This window comes from Macrotis lagotis, chromosome 7 (genome assembly GCF_037893015.1).
Source record: "Macrotis lagotis isolate mMagLag1 chromosome 7, bilby.v1.9.chrom.fasta, whole genome shotgun sequence".
Taxonomy (NCBI): Eukaryota; Metazoa; Chordata; class Mammalia; order Peramelemorphia; family Peramelidae; genus Macrotis; species Macrotis lagotis.
Window position 1 is genome coordinate 129,380,965 of NC_133664.1, and position 18,717 is coordinate 129,399,681.

The window sequence follows — 18,717 nt, forward strand, 5'->3', positions numbered from 1 at the left end:
AAAATTGACCCTTATGGCAGATTTGTTCCTGAAATAAATATGACTGACTTTTTTGTTTCCATTGGTTCACTTAATGCAGAGAAGAAAATAAGCAGCTTAGATATTTGATGGACTATGTAAAAATTCTTGACTACAAAATGGTCAAGGTAATGTCTCCTGAATATGTCATGTGTGGGAAGGTAACCATTGGGGATGTTAATATTGAAGTTTTAAATGTTCTTTTCATGGGCTACTGAATTTAAAGTTATGCAGGTTTGAGTGAGGATTTTGGAAGGATAGAATTTTGCATGGCTAAGCTCCTATATAATATTCAGTACACTACAAATGATCATTTGAAAGTCATCCTACCCAACATAGTGAATTAAATTCTTTTCTTCCCAAATGTGATGAGTTGAAATATGCTTATATTTCCCATATGGATTCTCTGTTTGAATCTTTGGTTCAAAGAAAATAACTTCATGAACCTGAAAATCATTGAAGCTGCCAGGAACACAAGTTTTCTATTTCACTTTAAAAAACTGGTGAAGAGGTTAAGGGAAGAAAGGTAATAAATTGAAGAACAGTTGTGTAGTCTGAGAATATACATATAATGGTCTCAACCCTGCTTTGCACTTACTTTGAGAAGATATTAAGTAATGATGGGATCTAGTGACATTGCACCAGTGAGTGATAGAGAAATAATTTTTTAATCTGAATTTTATAATTTTGTAATTTTATTACCTAAATGTATTTTAGAATATTTAAAGGATCTAAATATTTGGAATATTTAGAGTGAGTTTTGGAGATGAAATCTAATTATTTTGATTTATAATTCAAATGACTAGGTCTTTAATTTTTAAAATATTTATCCAGAAATGAGAGATATCACAATGAAAAACTGTAACAATTTGCCAATGAATTTTCAGGTCATTGATATTAAATTTTTTACTATAATAATTAGAGCAACACATATTTTAAATAATATTTCCTAGGCATCTTCAGATTTTAAGTAGTTAGAAAAGAACCATAGAATCATAGATCAAAACTAGAAAGGAAATTTAGCCATCCAGTTACTTTTTACAGATTAGAAAAATAGAACAAATTGTACTAATCTATATGATAAAATATTATTGTTCGATAAATAATATTATGAACATAGTGAAGTACGAACTGACATAAAATGATGAAAAACAAAATAAGCACAACTAGCAAAAGAAAATACTCACTGACAACAGTGTATGAAAAGAAAACCAAAAAATGTATACGATGTAATTAGAGGCAAGTAGGTAGCACAGCCAATAAATCAAGAAGTGAAGTCAAGAAGACCTAAGTTCAGGACTGCCTTGGACACTTAGTGGATTGTGTTACAAATATCACTTTAACTTGTGCTTGCCTCAGTTTCTTCATCTGTAAAAATAAACTTTCATGCATAACATTACTTTCTCTGTTATGCAGTCATTTTAGTCATGTCCAACTCTTTGTGACCCCATTTGGGGTTTTCCTGGCAAATTTGCTGGAGTGGTTTGTGAGTGGTTTGCTATTTCCTTCTCCAACTCATTTTACAAATGAGGAAACCGAGGCAAACAAGGTTAAGTGACTTGCTCAGGGTCAGCTATTGAGGGTCTGAGACTGGTTTTGAATTCAGCAAGATGACCACTATGGTGCTGCCTAACTGCTCCATAATAGCCTCAAGTCCCCAGGATTGTTAGGAAGAAAAAATGAGGCAAGTACTCACCACTGTGCTGGATAGTTGGTATATACTTAGGAATTGATTATCTAAGTTATAATGATTAATTTTAACCTAAAAAAGAGATAAGTAAATGCACCTGCCTTCCAGCTTTGTAGGTATAGACTGTTAAATATTCCATCAGATTATGTTGATACATTGGTTGGTTTTACTAAATTGCTTTTTTTCTTTCCATTTTATCATTTGTTATATGGGGTGTTCCTCTGGTTAGTGGAGGTGGCAGGAATATATTTGGAAAGGATAGTAATGTAAAAAAACAAATAAGAGAAGGACTTGGGTATGTGATTTCATTGTTACAGGGAAATGTGGGTCAGCAAAGTCTATCATGCAATTTGGCATCTTCTCTATAATTTATAATCTGAGAGAGGTTACATGATTTGCCTTTAGGTCACATAACTAAGAGATGATTCTAGGTCTGGTTATTTAAAATCCAGGTTGAAATTAAGTGCTGTCTACTCTACCAGAGTGTTCTCCTTTTGAAAAGATTTAATCAATTTATCAACATTTATTAAAGACCTCCTATTTATCAAAAACTGTGGTGAGCCCTATGCTTTACTTTTTATGAACGTTTTCCTTATCCTAATTTACATCTGTGCAGCTCCTATTTTTTGGTTCCTAATTTTGTTTTCTGGACCAAATGCAACAAGTCTAATAATATCTTTTTTTCTTACCTTTAGATAGTGAATACAGATAACAAGTCTCTTACTTAGGTCTTCCCTTTCCCAGGTAAAATATGCTCAATTTCTTTTGTCAGTTTTAATATGACATTACATCCAGGGCTTTCACCATCTATGTTGCCTTTCTCTAGATACAGCTTACCAAGTGTGCTTGGCAACATGTGTAATTCCAAACTTAACATAAGGCTGCCCATGTAATTTGACCAGGATAGATTAATGTAATGTTTCCTTATCTTATAGCCTACAATTATAATACATATTTTTGAGTTCTGTATCTCTGTTGAATTATCAGGGCATTAAAACCATCAGATCTTTTAAAGGTAATCTTTATGTTTTGGCCACACCTTTCATTTGGTACTTATAAAGTAGATATTATGAACTTGCAAGGGATTTCATTTTTATTTACATTAATTTTGGTGGGTGGGTATGGAGAGACAAGGCAATCAGGGTTAAGTGACTTGCTTAAGGTCATACAGATAGTAAGTATCAAGTGACTGAGGCCAGATGAGCTCAGGTCCTCCTGAACCAAGGCCTGGTGCTCTATCTCCTGCATCACCTATCTGCCTCTTTTCCTTTAACTTTAACATTTTAGTTCCATCCCTTCATTCTAACATTTTAAAAACATTTTAGAGTTTGACTTTTTTAGAAAGATTTTGTTTATTTTGAGTTTTACAATTTTCCCCCATTCTTGCTTCCCTCCCCCCACCCACAGAAGGCATTCTATTAGTCTTTGCATTGTTTGCATGGTATACATTGAACTCAGTTGAAAGAGAGAAAATCATATCCTTAAGGAAGAAAAATAAAGTATGAGATAGTAAAATTATATAAAAAGATAATATATCCCCCCCCCCCTAATTTGAAGGTAATAGTCTTTGGTCTCTGTTCAAAGTCCATAATTCTTTCTCTGGATACAGATGGTATTCTCCATTGCACATAGCCCAAAATTGTTCCTTGTTGTTGGACTGATGGAATGAACAAGTCCATCAAGGCTGATCATCACCCTCATGTTGCTGTTAGGGTGTACAGTCTTTTTCTGGTTGTGCTCATCTCACTCAGCATCAGTTCATGCAAATCCTTACAAGGCTTCCTTGAATTCCCATCCCCTTTGGTTTGTAATAGAACTATAGTGTTCCATGACATACATATACCACAGTTTGTTAAGCCATTCCCCAAATGAAGGGCATTCACTTAATTTCCAATTCTTTGCCACTACAAACAGCGCTGCTACAAATATTTTTATGTAAGTGATGTTTTTACCCTTTTTCATCATCTCTTAAGGGTATAGACCCAGTAGTGGTATTGCTGAATCAAAGGGTATGCACATTTTTGTTGCCCTTTGGGCAAAATTCCAAATTGTTCTCCAGAAAGGTTGGATGAGTCCGTAGCTCCACCAACAATGCATTAGTATTCCAGATTTCCCACATCCCTTCCAACATTGATCATTGTCCTTTCTGGTTATATTGGCCAGTCTGAGAAGTGTGAGGTGGCATTTCAGAGATGCTTTAATTTGCATTTTTCTAATAAGTAATTATTTGGAGCAGTTTTTCATATGCCTATGGATTGCTGAGGAAATCAAAGCTTGAATTTTTGAAAATTTGACTCAGTTCTCTGTGTATTTTAGAAATAAGTCCTTTGTTAGAAACACTAGTTGTAAAACTTGTTTCTCAGTTTACTACATTTCTTTTGTTCTTGGTTACAATGGCTTTGTCTATGCAAAAGCTTTTTAGTTTAATGTAATCAAAATCATCTAGTTTGTTTTTAATGCTGTTCTCTATCTCTTTCTTGTTCATAAACTGCTTCCCTTTCCATAGATCTGACTGGTAAAATACTCCTTGAGCTTCTAGTTTGCTTATAATATTGTTTTTATGTCTAAATCCTGTATTCATTTGGATCTTATTTTGGTATAGGGTGTGAAATGTTGGTCTAATCTAAGTTTCTTCCATACTAACTTCCATTTTTCCCTACAGTTTTTAATGAAGAGAGAGTTTTTATCCCAATAACTGGACTCTGGGTTTATCAAACAGTAGATTACTATAATCATTTCCTGCTATTGTACCTAGTCTATTCCACTGATCCATGATTCTATTTCTTAGCCAATACCAGACAGTTTTGTTGTCTGATACTTTATATAATTTTTAGATCTGGTAAGGCTAAGCCACTTCCTTTTGTATTTTTTTTTTATTGAATCCCTGGAAATTCTTGACTTTTTGTTTCTCCATATAAATTTACTTACAACTTTTTCTAACTCATTAAAGTAATGTTTTGGAATTTTCATTGGCAGGGCACTAAGCAAATAGTTTAGTTTTGGTAGAATTGTCATTTTTATTATATTAGCTCAACCTATCCATGAGCAGTAGATGTTTGCTCAGGTATTTATTTCTGATTTTATTTGTGTGAGAAGTATTTTATAATTGTTTTCAAAAAGTTTTTGAGTCTGCCTTAGCAGGTAGACTCCCAGGTATTTTCTTTTGTTTGAGGTAACTTTGAATGGGATTTCTGTTTCTATCTCTTTCTGCTGTATCTTGCTAGTCATATATAGAAATGTTGAGGATTTCTGAGGGTTTATTTTATATCCTGCTACTTTGCTAAATTTGCTAATTATTTCCAGTAGTGTTTTAGATGACTTTTTGGAATTCTCTAGGTATAGCATCATGTCATCTGCAAAGAGTGAGAGTTTTGTCTTCTCCTTCCCTATTCTAATTCCTTCAATTTCTTTTTCTTCTCTTATTGCTGAAGCTAAAATTTATAACAACAATATTGAATAGTAGTGGTGATAATGGGTATCTTTGTGTCACCCCTGATCTTCTTGGAAATGACTCAAGCCTTTTCCTATTGCATATATAATGCCTGTTGATGGATTCAGACAGATACACCTTATTATTCTAAGGAACAAATCATTTAGTCCTACACTCCTTAGAGTTTTTATTAAGAATGGGTGCTGTATTTTGTCAAAAGCATTTTCAGCATCTCTTGATATCTTATGATTTCTGATAGGTATTTTATTGATATAATTAATTATACTAACAGTTTTCCTAATATTGAACCAACCCTGCATTCCTGGCATAAATCCTACTTCATCATAATGTATTATCCTAGTGATAATTTGTAGTAATCATTTTGCTAAGATTTTATTTAAGATTTTTGCATCTATATTCATCACAGACATAGCTCTATAATTCTTTCTCTGTTTTAACTCTTCCTCGTTTAGGTATCAGCACCATATTGGTGTCATAGAAAGAGTTAAGGCAGAGTTCTGTCTTCACCTATTTTTCCAAAGAGTTTATATATAATTGGAACCAATTGTTCCTTAAATGTTTGATAGAATTCACTTGTGAATCCATCTGGTCCTGGAGATTTTTTTCTTAGAGAGTTCAATAATGGCTTGTTGAATTTCTTTTTCTGAGATAGGGTTATTTAGGTTTCTAATTTTCTCTGCATTTAATCTGGGCAATTTATGCATTTGTAAACATTTATCAATTTCACTTAGATTGTTAAATTTATTGACATATGGTTGGGCAAAATAATTCCAAATTATTTAATTTCCTCCTCATTGGTGGTGAGTTTATGTATTTTATTTATGATACTAGCAATTTGGTTTTTTCTTTCTTTTTTAAATCAAATTGACCAGAATTTTATCAGTTTTACTGTTTTTATTTAATAAAACCAGCTCTTGGTTTTATTTCTTAGTTTAATAGTTTTCTTGCTTTCAATTTTATTAATTTCTCCTTTAAGTTTTAGAATTTCTAATTTGATATTTTATTGGGGGGGGTTAATTGGTTCCTTCTCTAAATTTTTAGTTGCATATTTAGTTAATTGATTTCTTCTTTCTCTTAATTTATTTGTGTAAGAATTTTAAGATATAATATATCCCCTGGCAGCCCCCTTGAGTGTATCCCATTGGTTTTGGTATGTTGTTTCATTATTGTCATTATCTAGGATGAAATCATTAATTCTTTCTGTAATTTGTTGCTTGATCCACTCATTCTTTAAAATGAGGTTATTTAGTTTTCAATTAGTTCTGGGTCTATATCTCCCTGGCCCAGTATTGCATGTGATTTTTATTGCATTATGATCTGAGAAAGTTATATTCACTATTTCTCCCTTTGTACAATTGATCATTAGGTTTTTATGTCCTGGTACATGGTCATTTTTTGTGTAAGTTTCATGTACTACTGGAAAAAAGTATATTCCTTTCTATCCCCATTCAGTTTCCTCCATAGATCTATCATATCTAGGTTTTCTAACAATCCATTTACCTCCTTAACTTCCTTCTTTTTTATTTTATGATTTGAGTTATCTAAATCTGACAGCAGGAGGTTGAGGTCTCCCACTAGTAGGGTTTGCTGCCTATGTCTTCCTGTAGCTCTTTCAACTTCACCTCTATGAATTTGGATGCTGCCCCATTGGGGGCATACACATTTAGTATTGAAATTATTTTATTGTCTATGGTACCTTTTAGGAGGATATAGTTTTCTTCCTTATCTCTTTTAAAGCTTTCTAGTTTTACAGCTGCTTTGTCTGAGATAAGGATTGCTACCCTAGCTTTTTTCACTTCATCTGAAGCAAAATATATTTTACTCCAGTCTTTTACCTTTACTGTATATGTATCTCTCTTCTTCAAATGAGTTTCTTGTAAGCAGCATATTGTAGGAGTCTGGTTTTTAATCCACTCTGCTATCTGCTTACATTTTAAGGGAGAGTTCATCCCATTCACTTTCAAAGTTACAATTACTAGCTCTTTATTGCTCTCCATGCTATCTTCCTTTTGTTTGTATTTTCCCCTCATTTTCCCCATTATCCATATTTCCCAGTGTTTTGTTTCTGAATGCTGCCACAGGCAGTGTGTTTGCACTCATTTATCAACCCCTCCCCTTTCTTTCCCCTTTCCCTTTTCCCCTTCTTCCCTTCCTTCTGTTAGTTCCCCTTTTTATACCCCTCCCCATCCCCCTCCCCTTTTCCCCTGTTAATGCTTGAAAGGTAAGATAAGTTTCTTAACTTGATTAAGTGTGTTTTAGTTAACTTTAAGCCAAGTCTGATGAGATGAAGATTCAGGTGGTTCTCACCTCCCTTCTTTCCCCTCAATTACAATAGGTCTTTTCTACCTCTTGATGTAATGAGATTTACCCCATTCAGTCTCCCTCCATCCTCCCTTCTCCTTACTGTCCCCCTTTTTAAGGAGATATTGTTTTTAAATAATTCTGAGACACAGAAAAGTTATGAGTGTCCATCACTTCTGGCTATGCATATTCTCTCCAATAGATTTACAATTCTCAAAAGTTATGAGATTCTTTCTCCCAAGTGGGTATATAGCCAGTTTCAACTTACTGGATAGCACATTTCTTTTTACCTTTTTGCGTGTGTTTCTTGAGCCTCCTGTTTGATGTCCAAATTTTCCATTTAGCTCTTGTCTTTTCATCATTAAATATTGGAAGTCTCTCATTTCATTAAATGTCCATCTTTTTTCACTGGAAGAGAAGGCTCAGCATTGCCGGGTAGTGGATTCTTGTCTCCATTCCTAGCTCCCTTGGCTCTTCAGAATATCTCATTGCAGGCCCTTTGATCCCTTAATGTTGCTGTGGCCATGTTCCATGGTATTTAAATTTTTTCTTTCTGGTTGCTTGCAGTATTTTTTCTTTTATCTGAGATAGTTCTGGAATTTGGTCACAACATTCATTTTAGGAACTCTTTCTGGAGGGGATCAATGTATTCTTTCAGTAACTATTTTGTCCTCCAGTTCCATGATATTAAGGCAGTTTTCCTTCACTAAATCCTGTAATAGTAAGTCCAGGCTTTTTTCCTCTTCATTGTTTTCAGGAAGACCAATAATTCTTAGGTTGTCTCTTTTCAGTTGATTCTCAAGGTCAGTTGATTTTGCTGATGAAGTATTTTACATTTTCTTCTATTTTTTTGATCTTTTGGTTTTGTTAAAGACAAACTTATTGTCTCATGAAATCATTAGTTTCCATAGATTCCATTATTTTGTTTAGAGATTTTTTTTCATTTATCTTTTGCAACTCATTTTCCAGTTGGTCAATTCTATTTTTGAAGAAGTTTTCCATTTATCCAAGTTTAATTTTGAGAGAGTCATTTTCTTTTTTCATTTGCACAATTGAAGATATGAGAGTTATTCTCATTTTGTATTTGTCCAAATGTATTTTCTAAGGATTTGTTTTCTTGTTGAGAGATGTTAATTTTCTCTTGCAAGTGTTAATTTTCTCTATAGTTTCTTTCCCCAATTTTTCCAATTGATTTTTAAACTCCTTCCTGATTTCTTAAAGGAACTCTTTCTGCACTGGAGACCAAATTCATATTCTCCTCAGCAGTGCTAGATCTCTCTGGGTTAGAATCTGTTTTTTTCTAAGTATTTCTCCATGCCCCCCCCCATTTATGGCCTTTTTCATCTTTCTAGGATCTTGTGTTGTTGGGGCATGGGTGGGGGAGCTGGCTCTCAGATGTTTGCTTTTGAAGATCCAGAGGCTTTGTTCACTTGTTTTAGTAATTCTAAGGGCCATTCAATAGGAGGTGCTTGTTTCTTTCTCTGGAGTGTTTCAGGTCCTCAGCAGTAGGGTCTGAGTTGACCTTGAACACTGGGCTGGCCCTGGGGGAGGGGTTAGTCTCTTTCCATTGAGTGAATTATGTGGCTCTGACAGGGGTGGGGGTTGTTTAATATTTGTTCTGGGCAAAGGGCTCTGCTGAAAGTTTGGAATTCAGGTCCCTGGCCCAGCTGGTTGTTCTCCAGGTGTGCTCTGCGACTCTGTGCTGGAACTCACCCTCTTGTGCCCCCCCACCCAAGACTCTGCAGCTAAAATTGGATCTTGCATTCACCACTCACCACAGTCTCTATGACCGAGGCTGACCTCTGGCTTCCCCCAATTACTGCCCCCTCTGCTCTCATCTCCCAGTTCACCCATGGTCCCCTGAGACAGACCTTCTTGGTAGTTGATCTTCTCCTAGCTTCTCTTTCTGGGTTTTGTTGATCCAATTTCTATTAAGTGTTTTCTCTCATGTTGTTTTTGAGGGGAAAGCAGAGCACTTTTCACAGTGCCTGTCTTCTCCCCACCATCTTGCCCAGAAGTGTTGAGTTTGACTTTTTCATCTAACATGTCATTCATGCCAAGTTTTTTTGTCATTTACACAGTGCCTTAAACAGCAATCTATATCTTTCTTAAAAATCACCTAACTTTTGATGCTGTCCACTCCCCTGCATTTGAATATTTTTGTTGTATGAGCATTAATGATGCTAACTCCTGTATTTCCTCATCAGTAAAATCACATGGACCTTATAATCTCTGAGGTTGTCTCCATTTCTAGAAGTCTGATTTCATGAGTATAATTATTTTCCTCTCACCAGGATATTTTGACAAGGAGTATTTTGACAAGTACTCCATATTGTTATTTATGATATTCAGGAAAGGACTAAGATGAATTTTGTATTTTATTATCAATATAAAACTTCACACTGGCAAAATTTTCAGGTAGGTAGGTACCTTTACATCTTTGGGACTCAGTTTCCTTAGCTACAAAATGAAGAGATTGAACTAGATAGTATATGTTCCCTTCCAGATCTTAACATTTAATGATATAATATAAAGAGTGAAACTACTTTGTAAGAAGAGAACAGTAGTATTTATGTTATTTTTGATTTATTTATAAATAATATATTTAAACACAATAACAAAAACTGATACATATAACTTTTCAAAGCCTGTCGAGAAATTTTATCTTAACATCTGACCTTTATAACAAGTCTGTGGGTTATAGCTATTGAAGCATTACTTTAACCCAATCTTACAGGGAATAAAACTATAATAGGTCCATGGTCACATAACCATTAAGATTCAGTAGAAGAATTTGATGCCAGCTCTTTCCTGCTGCTGTCTAGAATTAAAAGGAATTATATAATATGCCATATTATATCACCAAATTAATTAAAGAAAATATATCCTGGTGAAATTCTATAAAACATAAAGAAGTTTTTTTTCTTAAATAGTTTAGTACTCACTAAAATCATTAGGAAGAAATTGGAGATTGAGAGGAGAGGATAGTAGAAATGGTCTTTCAGAGAAAATAGAGAATGGGTGCAAAGGTGTCTGTGTGTATATATATATATATATATATATATATATATATATAGAGAGAGAGAGAGAGAGAGAGAGAGAGAGAGAGAGAGTGAGAGAGTGATTAATCTTGGGATAGAAGAATGTTCACCTCTTCAAATATTACAGTGAAAGAGAGTGGTTTGAGGTGGAGGAAGTTGAAACTTTTCTCTATGTTAGAAATGCTTTGATAATAATAGGGTTAAATTAAAATTTTAGAATATTTCTTAGAAAATTGTGGTTAAAACAGTGTCATAGTAATATTTTTCTTTAACAATGTAAAAACTGCCTTAGTTTGAAGTAGAATTTGGAGTAGAGAGGGAGTCTATGAACCAGACACCTAAGTTACTTGATAAAAGGAGAGAAAATATTCTGGGAGTTGGAAGATATTGACCACCGTCTAGATTGAATAATAAATTTGTAAAGAATGATCTTCAAAGGAGCAAAGCTTGCTGAATTGGGATTGAGGATCAATCTGAAACCTTGGAAACACAGAGTATTCGGAATTCTCTATTGGGACCAATGAATCGGTGCTTTTGAGAGAAGGTACAATCAATATTGAAAACAATGGTCAGAGATGAAGTGTCATGTTATAAATATAATCTAAGGAAACCATATATCAGTAATATGGAAAGCATGAAATATGAAGAAGTCTAAAATGAAAGGAGTTGAGTAATTATAGAATGGAAATTCCAGTGGGTGTATGGGAGGAGTTCCATGGATGAAGGCTAGTAATTAGAAAACTCTGGTGATCTTGGCCCTTCAATGACGTCCCAATAGGTGGTATGTTATTGTTCCTAGTTATTTGGGCACAGAGCTTCATCACAGGATCTTCAAAGATTTCTATATGGTGAATAATGAGCTGAGTCCAAGAAGAGAACAATATAAAAAGGGATAAAAAAAGTATAAATTACACTCTTGTAAAGGTAACTGATTTGAGCTGAAGTACAGGATGGGGAAGATAAAAGTGACAACAATAATAACCAAAGCATTTATTTGGAGCTTCAAGATTAGCAAAGTCCTTTGCTAATATTAACTCATGTTTTTCCCATAACAACTCTGGAAGGTAAGTGCAATTAGTATCCCCATTTTACTGATAAGGAAACTAAGATCAAGTAACTTGTACAGGGTCACACAGCTAATACATATCAGAAATTAAGTTTTGTTCAGTGACTTTTCTGCTACACCAAAATTGAATTTTGATTGGGCTGTGTGACTTTCTGAATAAGAACTGTTCTTAGGGAATGCCTCTATAATGAAATTATTAGGTAAACCTAAGACTGTTAATGACTTTTTCCTACTAGTATGAATCTTACTGTCTTTTAGCATAGTATTGACATAGGCTGACACCTTTGTGATCTGATGATTGCATTGTTTTTGGAGCACATAGCTTGGCTTTTAAGTTTCCCACAGGATTTAAATGAAGCTAAATGACCTTTGGGAAAATAGAACTTCAACTCTGTTCTCCATATTAACAATAGCTGACTTGGCTGGCTCTGTCTCCAGAAAAAGGCTTCCATTGTTTGCATGGAATTGATTTCTGAAGGAAAAGAAAAAACAATCACTCCTGGTACAACTTTGTCTCCTAGTATATTTTCTCCCCATGGTTGCAGCAAGTTTAAAGATATTCTAATTAAAAGCCATTTAAAGTCCCCTAAGATTTCACCCTGTTGTTGTCTAATTATTTCCTCTCTGGTTTACTCTGGTTTTGGCTATTTCTGTTGTTTATAATTCTTTACAAAAATATCTGTAAAATTATTAGATGGATTGCCTGCTTATTTAGTCATTTGTGCATGTCCCCAAACAAAGGAAAAAAGTGAAAATCTTTTATACCTTAGTATAAATAATATCTTTTATTGACTTCTAGCCATAGTTTCCTCTTTAAGTCAGTCTCTGATGGTTAATGTTCTTATTTCTGTTAAGGGTACTCCCAGACTTCCAGTCACCAAGGTTTGAAACCTCAGGGTCATCCTAATACTTTCTCTTTCTATCTCCTTCCCTTTTCTTTTAATCTCCCTCCCTTTCTCTCTTTCCCTTTCCTTTTCTCTCTTTTCCCTTTCTCCTTCTCCACCTCTCTTGTTTTATCTCCTCTTCGTTTCTTCCTCTTTCTGCCTTCCTCTCTCTCCATCCCTCCTTCCCTCTTTCCATATCTAGTCAGTTGTCAAATCTTGTCGTCTTATTCTACAAAATCTATTCCTTTGTCTTCATGTACTTAACCCTGGCTAAGGACCCTTCAACTCTTGACTGAACTGTCTATCAGAATAGCCTTGTGGTTTGTCTTTGCTTCATTATTTCTTTCAAATGGATGCTTATAATCTTTCTTTTCCACATAACTGCCAACTTGGAATTCCATAGGAAAAGCTTTTGGCAATGTCACTCTCTTATTCAGTAACTTTTGTGGTTCCCCACTGCCTTCAAGATTAAATATAGACTTCTCTAATTGGCAAGTAAGTCCTTTACAATCCGATTCCAACCTATCTTCACATATTAATTTCACATTATTCTTCATTGTGTAGTCTATGTTCTATGGAAACCAGCTTATTTATTGTTCCCCATATGCGACATTCAAACGCCCACCTGCATTTCTTTACCCAGGTTGTACTTAATACCTAGAATGTTCTTCCTCCCACCTCTGCCTCTTGGAAAACATAGATCTCTTCAAGATTCTGGCCAAATCCCATTTTCTACAGAAAGTCTTTCTTGATTCTTTCCTTTGACCTTTAATTTATATTCTCTGTCACCTCAGTAATTTTATACTTGGGTGGGGCATATGCTGTATCTACTTGTACTTGTGAATTTTTCCCCCTAAAAAATATAAACTCCGTAAGGTTACAAGGGTTGTTTCATTTATGCTTTTGCATTTCCAACACACAATACCTAGAACAAGTTAGACATGTCATACTTATTCAATTGCATTGGAAAGAACTTTTCAAGGGTTCTGACATTGTTAAATATAGGTATGATATCACTATTTACTTTTCATTTCTGAAAAATGTAAAGCTCAATAATTTGAGTGTTTTCATACATGATAGTACCTTGAAAATCTAAGAAAATCTCTCTTATAAGCAAATTAATTAATGTCCTTTGATAGCTCAGAAATGAATGTTGGATTTCGTATATGTAAAACAGAAACATTTAACCACATAGAATTAAAAATAACTGAAGTAGCTCTTGTTGACTTAGCAATATACATTTTGATAGTGTTGAACAAAATGTGTACTATATATTCTTTATTGCATTCATGTTGAGGGGGTATTTCCATAGTTTATGCATTTTTCAGTGACCATTTAGTTTATCTTATTTTTCAGTTGCTATTACACTGCTCTTAGAGATCTGGCCCCACAATTAAATACATCTTTCATCCCCTTTTAATGATGCTACATGACTTTGGTTCTAGTCCTTAGAAAGGAGAGTTTTCACTGCTTACTTGCTAATATATGTTTGTTGAAATTAACTAATAATAGATAATTTAATTAACTGAATTAAATAATTAAATAAAATTGTTATTTCTCAGGCAATTTTATTTTTTTGCAAAGCAATGGGGTTAATTGGCTTGCCCAAGGCCACAGAGCTAGGTAATTACTAAGTGTATGAGGCCGGATTTCAACTCCGGTATTCCTGACTACAGGACTGGTGCTGAGCCACCTAGTCGCCCCCCCTCCGGGTAAATTTTTAAAGATTACTTTGAATACTGATAAGTCATATTAATTTTAGCCTAAGGTTCAAATCTATATGTATTATTTATGCTTTTTTTGCCTAAGTTGTTATGATTACAGTGAAATGCTTTTTAAATAATACTATTTTTTTTTGTGCTGTAGTTTTTAAACCAATTTTACTTTCGGTTTCATTTTGTTAATAAAAATGTCAGGGGAGGCTTTGTGGCACAGTGGATGGAGTGCTGGCCCTGGAGTCAGGAGTACCTGAATTCAAATCCAGCCTCAGACACTTAATAATTACCTAGCTGTGTGACTTTGGTCAAGCCACTTAACCCCATTTGTCTTGCAAAAACCCAAAAATTAAAAAAAAACTTAAAATGTCAGAAGTATTTCATACAAGGAAACTCAGATCCATCAAATGATAAACCATTATGTTTAATAATTCATTGCAAGTTTATAATTATTGATAAGGTCTGATACATTTTTTTTTCTGTTGCTAATCATGTTCGTATTTCTTCAAAACTATATTTTATCTTAAGCCAAGAAGTATCTAGGTAGCATGTTTAGTTAAGTGCAGTTCTCTATGGTCAGACAATCTTTAAAATAATAAGAAAAGTGATAAGAAAATTTAGAAGTTATTCCTAATGGATGAAATGATTACTATATCTGATAAATGTATTTTTCACCATTTATTGTGTTGTACTACCATTTGAAAAAAATTTCCAGCCAGAAGCAAGAAAAATAATTGAGTCAGACATATATACACATTACATTCTGACAACAGTTCTGAATACAGTAAGAGATTGAAGTATTTGGCATTAGATTGTCTCTTTGAATATAGTCTGTATGTGAGAAAGAAAGATTGTTTTATTATCTTATTGTACTTTATGTTTCAAGTTCTGTCCCTGGATGTAGGATGCATTCAAGTTGTCTATGTTATTAGCATACATTTTTAAAGTGTTTCAATCACTAATTAATAAATAATTGCTAATCAACTTCCCATTAGCTAATATCTTTTGTACATGGTGAGTTAACATACCAAAATGTAATGCAGTGGTTCCCAGCATTTCTGAATATGAGGACAGCTTTGTATGAGGCTTTCAAGACAAAAACGAAATGATTCCTGCTCTCATGTAGCTAAAGTTCTCTCAGGAGAAATTGCAGATACACAAAATAAAGGGTAAGTTTGGGTGGAAGCACTGTTGTGTGGGGATGTCAGTAAAAGCAATCATTTAGGAGATAGTCTTTGAAAGAATCTAAGGATTCTAAGAGATGGAGGTGAAGAAAGAGTTCATTTCACATACTAGGGATAGACTGTGATAGAGATGAGAGATGGAATGGATTTTATTATATAAAAAGACATTTAATTGAACAATAGGGAAGGAAATTACATATATATATATAAAAAGTCTTGGGATGGGGTTAGGAGCCAGATTAGAATTGATTTACCTGTCAAAGAGAGGTTTTATTTGATTCTAGCAGTTGAAGAAAACCATTTGAGCTTCACATGAGCAAGGGTAAGGCAGGATCAGAACTTTGCTTTAGAACTATCACTTCAGTTTTGTGGAAACTTTTGTGTTTTATCCTAGAGATGCTAGGAATTCATTCAATAATTTGCTTATGCATAGTAAGATCAGTTCTGTGTTTTAGCAATATTAGTTTAGCAGCTGTGTGAAGAACTGTAAAAGGGAGAGACAGGACAGAGAGAAATAATCCTGTGAGCATATGATTATGTTAAATTTTGAGGTAAAGAAACCAAGACTTTGGGGTTCATTTGCCCTGAATGAAGGCCTGATCAAATATGGAGGCTGTATGGGTGGAGACAAAAATCATAGAAGCAAGAGATGTTGTGGAAGTAGAAATAGCAAGATTTGGCATCTGCTTGTACATATGTAGTGGGTAAAGGGGTTAAACAGAAGAGTCAAAGATGATGTCAGCATTGGGAACTTGGATAACTGGAAAGATAATGTTAACCTTAAAATAAAGTCAAAAAAGAATTGACAAAATAAATATTCACATGAAAAATGTAAAAAAATCTCTCTCTATATATAGGAAATTTCCCCAAAATTTGAATAAGATAAAGAATGTATATGCATATTTTCTTCCATATCACTAAAATGTATATTATAAATTTTTAAGAACTACTTCAGTTTCTTCTGTTTTTAATCCTTTGTTGATAACAACCAGTTTCCATTCTATATTTATTAAATTATGATTTGGGAAGGAAAATAGAAGTTCTCAATATTTTAACATTTTGGTGCCTGCCGGACATTTTAGTAGAGATGTCTAAGATAACACTACAACGAGAGAGAGAGAGAGAGAGAGAGAGAGAGAGAGAGAGAGAGAGAGAGAGAGAGAGGGAGGGAGGGAGAGAGAGAGAGAGAGAGAGAGAGAGAGAGAGAGAGAGAGAGAGAGAGAGAGAGAGAGAGAGAGAGAGAGAGAGAAGTGAGCATAAAGTTGTTTGGGAATTATCTATATGGAAATAATTGAATCTTTGAAATTTTATGGGATTATGAAAGAAGAGATTATAAAGTGAGAAAAAAGATGTCACAGAACAGAGAGTTTGGAGGGACTCCCACACAGAGTAGATGTGTTCATGATGATGATTAAGCAAAAGAAACTAAACACAAATATTTGGATGAACAAAAGATTTATAAATAATAAAAAGGTAATATTACAAATATTACAAACTGGCAATCATCAAAACTATTTGCTGCTACTCAAAATTTTTTTAAAGTATTGGAGCAAATTGGAAGAGGAAAAATAAGATACAATGGAATCTAATAATCCAATTGATTAATCTGAAAACAAATTACTTGGGAAAGAACTCTTCATAAATGCTGGAAAAATTGGATAGAATTTAGGCAAAGGCCGCCAACATCTTAACTATATATAGTTTATAAAAATTCATTGTACATATATCATTAATATAAAAGACCATATTAAAAAACTGAAGGAGATAATATTTCTTTAACAGATATGGGTGGGAGACAAATTTTTAACCAAAAAGAAAGTTGTTGATAAAACAGAATAAACATGGTTCATTACATTAAGTTGAAAAGCTTTTTCCCCAAGCATAGTATTTCTAGGATAGGAAAGCTGTTAAGTTGTTAACTAGGGAAAAAAAAGAGATTATCTAGTATCTCTTATAAAAGTTTGATATTTAAATTATATAGAAAACTTCTAAACAGCTATACAAATATATACACAAACATACACATATATGTATACACAAGTGTGTGTACAGACACACATTGTTTAATGGTTTCTTAAAGATTAGAACTTTACTTTGGAATTCCCTGTACTTGTATTTAACAAAACCCTTCCCAAGCAGAAATATGGCTAAAGACAGTTGTCAAAATAACAACCAGTTTTTAGTAAAAAAAATAATTTAAAAAATGCATAAATCAATTAGCAAACAGTTATCAATTATCTACTAGGTATGCTCTGATAATTAAAAAAAAAAGGTAAAAAGAGTCCCTATCCTCAAGGAGCTTACGTTTTAAAGGGAGAGACATTATGCAAATAAATTTATACAAAGCAAGGGTATATATATCACCTAATTAATAAGCTGCCAGAAGTTTCATTTCATACCCAGAAAATTGGTGAAGGATGGAACTAGTAAATGTTCAAGAAGTTGTAGAAAATCTTGTAATTCGAATCCATTGGATTAGAGCTGGTGGAGCTGTGCCTTGGTATAACTATTTGAAGAAAGCAGCTGTTTAGTTTATGAAATAAATACTTGAAATATTTAATGAAAAGTATTTGTTGTATGCTTCACTTAGCAACCTGCAAAATTTTAGATGTTTAGAAATTATTTTCAGTCCTTCCTTCTTCTACTACTGATCCATCTGCCCTGCTTAGAGTAGCCCGAGGGCACTAAGATGTTAACTTGCATAAGGTAAAAAGGCCAGTATATATTAGAACCAAAACTTTAATCCAGTTCTTCTTCACTCTGGACAATGATAGTCAGTTCGTTTTGCCATGCTATTATTCAGTAATGCAGTTTGTGTAATTATTCACCTAATTAAATTTATTAGCAAGTCCATGACTTTAATTTTCAAGTATTTAGGGAGAGGGGAAGATAGAGAAAGCATTTAATACAGGAATTGTTCTCTACCTGGTGAGTTAGTAGAGGGTTAAGAACAATACTGATCAAAGTATAATTAGATTGATCTTTTCTCTGAGATGATGATGTATAAGTTTTTTCTTTATTTCTGTGTCCAAAGAGAGAAGAAGAATAGAATTAATGGGGTTTCAGTCTTTTGTGCTGGTAATTTCTAATGTGTTCATTTTTTAACTCTACTGCTTAAGATTATATATTATTTACAGTACTTTTGAGATTTAAAAAAATGATTTTAACCCGTTAAGAGTTGATAGATGGGGCAGCTAGGTGGCATAGTGGATAAAGCACCAGCCTTGGAGTCAGGAGTACCTGGGTTCAAATCCGGTTTCAGACACTTAATAATTACCTAGCTGTGTGGCCTTGGGCAAGCCACTTAACCCCATTAGCCTTGCAAAAAAAAAACAAACCTAAAAAAAAGAGTTGATAGATATGATTC

General features: G+C 33.8%; 1 protein-coding gene across 1 annotated transcript in view; it reads left to right on the top strand.

Moving 5' to 3' along the window:
* The window catches only part of CADPS2 (calcium dependent secretion activator 2), a 713,380-nt gene that overhangs the window by 50,829 nt on the left and 643,834 nt on the right, over positions 1 to 18,717 (top strand). The window lies entirely within an intron of this gene.